Raw genomic sequence first — 4,932 nt, 5'->3', positions numbered from 1 at the left:
AGCAACTAAGCCCATGCGCCACAAGTACTGAGCCTGCGCACTGGAGACCGCGAGCCACAGCTGCTGGAGCCCGCATGCCTAGAGCCTGTGCTCTAGGCACAAGAGAAGCCACCGCAAGGAGAAGCCTGCCCTCACACCGCAATGAAGAGTAGACCCCGCTCGCCACGGCTAGAGAAAGCCCGCGTGCAGCAACAAAGACCCAATCAATGCAGCCAAAAATAAAAATAAATTAAAAAAAAAAAAATCTATAAAACAATTATATCATCTATGCAAATTGGGAATCTTATTTTAATTCAGCCAATTGTGGTTGTATATCAGCCAGAGGGATTTTTCTTTAACTGGGACTTGGGATTTGATTTTTTTATACTTTACTAATGGCACATTATGAGCCATTTAATACAGTTCTATACCTTAAAGGGATGGTCTTGGGCTAGATTCAAATCACACATTACCTATTCTTCTGTCTGATTTGAATCTTCTACCCTACCCCGCCCTCTCCATAAATTATTAGTCCATTATTTGTTCCTTGTTTAGACGTGTGTTTATTTGGCTTTTAAAAGCTATTATAATGTCTTTCTGTGTGACTTAAAGGTTGTTTTAATGACACTGCATATGATTCTCTCTACATATATCTTATTCTTATTAGTCCTCTTTGAACATGATCATTGCATTTTTTTTCGTTTTTTGGGTTACAATTCATGTAGATATTTAAATAGCATTTGTCTGGATTCTGCATATTGCATACCAGAAACAATAAACATTTGATAAAAACTACAATATGAAAAGATGTGGAAAAACAAACAGAAAAAAAAGGAACCTGATGGAAGCAAACAGGAACAGAAGAAAAGAAAACCAGCCAATAAATAATATCCTTGGGAAAATAATAGAAGATTTTGCATCCATCAGATAAGGATGGGGTACTCTGAAAAACTAACAATAACATTTGGAAATTTCAAAAATATGAAAGCTGAAATAAAACATTGTGATAGAAGAGTTGGAAAGTCAATTCAAGGTTATCGTCCAGCAAGAGGAACAAAAAGAGAAAAGGAAAATAGAACAGAAAGGGGCTGGTGACATGGACACAGAGCATCAATCAGAGAGATCAGAAATCACAGAAAGAAAAAAAAAAATGGAAGACAGAAATTTTCCCAAGGAAAAGTACAAGAAAATTTCCCACACATGAAGAACACAGAGCCTCCAAACTGAAAGGGCCCTCTAAGTGCTAGCAACATGAATAGCAAAACATCCACGAGGAGGCACATCCCTGACATTTCAGAACATCTGACTTAAAGAGGCAACATGAAAAGCTTTCAGAGAGATGAAACAGGTTACATATAAAATAATGACAGAGTGCCATAAGACTTCTCAGCACCACTGGATAGTAGATAATAATGTAGTTATGCCTTTTTTTTTTTAAAATTTGTTTATTTTATTTATTTTTGGCTGCGTTGGGTCTTTGTTGCTGCATGCAGGCTTTCTCTAGTTGCGGTGAGCGGGGGCTACTCTTCGTTGCAGTGAGTGGACTTCTCATTGTCGTGGCTTCTCCTGTTGTGGAGCATGGGCTCTAGGCACACGGGCTTCAGTTGTTGTGGCATTCGGGTTCAGTAGTTGTGGCTCGCGGGCTCTAGAGCGCAGGCTCAGTAGTTGTGACGCACACCCTTAGTTACTCCGCGGCATGTGGGATCTTCCCAGACCAGGGCTTGAACCCGTGTTCCCTGCATTGGCAGGCGGATTCTTAACCACTGCGCCACCAGGGAAGTCCTAGTTATGCCTTTAAAATTACCCAGCCAAACCATGAATCAAGTGTAGGGGTCAATTAAGACACTCTCCTTCCTTAGAGCCTGCTGAAAGCTGTGCTTCAGCAAATGCGGAGAGCAAACAAACCAAGGGAAAAAATATCACTGGATCCAGGAAAAGGAAGCCCAACACAAGAGAAACAGTTTGATGGAGAAGGGAATTCTCAGGATTACAGCTGTGCAGAAGGGCTTAAGAGCAACCCATCCAGACTGTGGTAGGAAGGTAGAGTGCTATGGGAGGGAGGCCTCAGAGAAAAAAATGGAAATAGATTATTGAGAAATATGCTCGAGCATTGTGGGGAAAGAAAAAACCTACTGAGAGTATTTGACAGAACAGATGGACCACTTGGGAAAATATTAAAGATCAGTACAGAGCAAACAGAATTTTAAAAATTATTAATTCCAGGAAAAATAAAAATTTGTATGAGATACAATATAAAACTAACTGGATCATCACTAAACTATATTTGCATAGCCAAAATAATATATTGACTACTGATTTAGCTAGAATTTTTTATCCTGGAGAAGGAGAGAGGAAGTAGGAGGTGGTAATACAACAGACTATATTATCATCTACTTAATATGAAGTTAATAGTTTCAAACTGATAAATCAAGAAATTGCAGTATAAATATATTACTTAGAAATATGAAGATAAATGCCAGGTTTAGGAAAAAAAGCTAAATTAGTTCAAAATATTTGCCTCCAAGGAGTAGGGAACAGATATTTTCATTAAGACCTTTCAGTATCATTTTGAGCACCTACTATATGCAAGGCATATACCTCCTTCTCCTCAAGATCCCAATCTTCAAAGTCAGTCCACTACCAAAGAGCCATATGGTGACCCCTTTCATTGCCTCCCCCAGGACCCTGCTCCATCCATCACTGTTTTTTTCATTTCCATCATCAGTCAGTCTCTCCCTCTCCACTGGTTTCTTTCCCTTTGCTTATAACTGTGTCCAAGAACTTCCAGCTTGGCAAACTGACTGGCCAACTTTGGCTTCATTCCCTGGATTCTGATCTCATTTCTTGGCACAGAATATCGTTGGAATGATATCCACTACTAATGAGCCCTCGTTGGGCCCAGCTCCAGGACCTCCCACATAATGGGTACTTGCCAGGCACATAATGCCAGCCCTACCTGTAGCGATGGGCACTGAGAAGTCAGAAGTACAGTAACTGTGGAAAAACAAAAAGGAAAGAGAAAAGGATGACACCAAAAGATGGCAGGGTCATTATCAACATTGGGAACTCAAGAACAGGACATTTGGTGAGAGAGGTAAGGAATATGAGAAATTTGGTTTAAAACATTGAGTTTGGGGCTTCCCTGGTGGTGCGGTGGTTGAGAATCTGCCTGCCAATGCAGGGGACACGGGTTCAAGCCCTGGTCTGGGAAGATCCCACATGCCGCGGAGCGACTGGGCCCGTGAGCCACAACTACTGAGCCTGCGCGTCTGGAGCCTGTGCTCTGCAACAGGAGAGGCCGCGATGGTGAGAGGCCCGCGCACCGCGATGAAGAGTGGCCCCCGCTCGCCGCAACTGGAGAAAGCCCTCGCACAGAAACGAAGACCCAACACAACCAAAAATAAATAAATAAATAAATAAATTTTAAAAAAATAAAAAATAAATAAAAACAAAAAAAAAATTGAGTTTGAAGCTTATAGAACTGGGTATTAATCAGGGTAAGGTGGACAGTTAATCATGATCCTGAAACAGTGAAATATAATGGGAAAGGTTTTGGAGTTAATATATACTAGATTCATATTCTGGCTCTGCCAGTTACTAACTGAATTGGCAAGTCACTGCTCTGAGACTCAACGTTCTCATCTGCAAAATAGGGATTGTATCTTGATTAGAAAGCAGGCATGACAAATTTGAGATGTCAACAGGCAATCAGAACGTGATTCTTTCCGCCTGCCAATGCAGGGAACACGGGTTTGAGTCCTGGTCCAGGAAGATCCCACATGCCGCGGAGCAACTAAGCCCATGCACCACAACTACTGAGCCTGTGCTCTAGAGCCTGCGAGCCACAACTACTGAGCCCGTGTGCCACACTCCTGAAACCCGCGCACCTAGAGCCCGTGCTCCACAACAAAGAGAAGCCACCTCAATGAGAAGCCTGCGCACTGCAACGAAAAGTAGCCCCAACTTGCCGCAACTAGAGAAAGCCCGCGGCGCAGCAACAAAGACCCAATGCAGCCAAAAAAAAAAAAGAACTTGATTCTTATTGACTGTAGTGTGACATCTAGATTGGAGATGTCAGGACTGCAGGTCATATTCTGATTGCAATAGTGCAGAAGATCAAGGATAACGGGCTCGAGGTGTACTCGAGGGAGGGGCAACCAAGGGTAGAGAGAAATGGGACAATTTAGGAAATACTCAGGAGGTAGAACTATAAGGACGTTGTGATTTATCGGTTTGGGAGGCGGGATTGTGGCAGATGATGTCAGGGCTCCACCTGTGTGCTTTTGGGTCCCTCTACCATTTTCATGCTGTGCTTTCACTTCAAGCAGCCAACACCTGCGAGGAGAGCCAGAACTCTCTGGGATTACCTCTCCCAGGGGAGAGCCCGAGCAAATGACTCCTGGCGTGGAAGTATACCTCCTCCAGCTTCCTTGCCCCTGGTCCAGACAGCTCTCAGGTACAACTGTCTCCAGGCTCTTCCGTGGAGTTAAGCCTAAATTGCCCTCCTAGGGACTTTGTTGTTTTTTCGTTTGTTTGTTTGTTTTAATGTTCTTATATCTTTATTAAAGTACTTTAGAAACCTGGCTCAGTAATAACTCTTATACTTTTACATCACAAATTTGCCTTTAAATAATACATAATACACTTAAGGCAGATTTACCTTATAGATGGCCTCAGCTTCTAAACACCACTGCACTGATTTATACAAATAGCAAAAATCACATGGAGGAGCATCTACTGATATCTTTCTTGGTACTTATCTTTAGCTTTTAAAACTGCATAATAAGTAGAGTTTCCATAAAATTTCATTTTTGAGATAGGAAACAAACAATTTTGCCTTTATCTATTAGATTGGATGTAGTTATTATTAATAACATAAACTTTAAATCTGTGGGGAAAACCAATACGTTACCTTCACTCCCCAGAGAAGGCTCAACAGCAAGCAAAATGAGG

The sequence above is a fragment of the Balaenoptera ricei genome, chromosome 3, assembly GCF_028023285.1.
Source record: "Balaenoptera ricei isolate mBalRic1 chromosome 3, mBalRic1.hap2, whole genome shotgun sequence".
NCBI lineage: Eukaryota > Metazoa > Chordata > Mammalia > Artiodactyla > Balaenopteridae > Balaenoptera > Balaenoptera ricei.
This window is presented reverse-complemented; position numbering follows the sequence as displayed.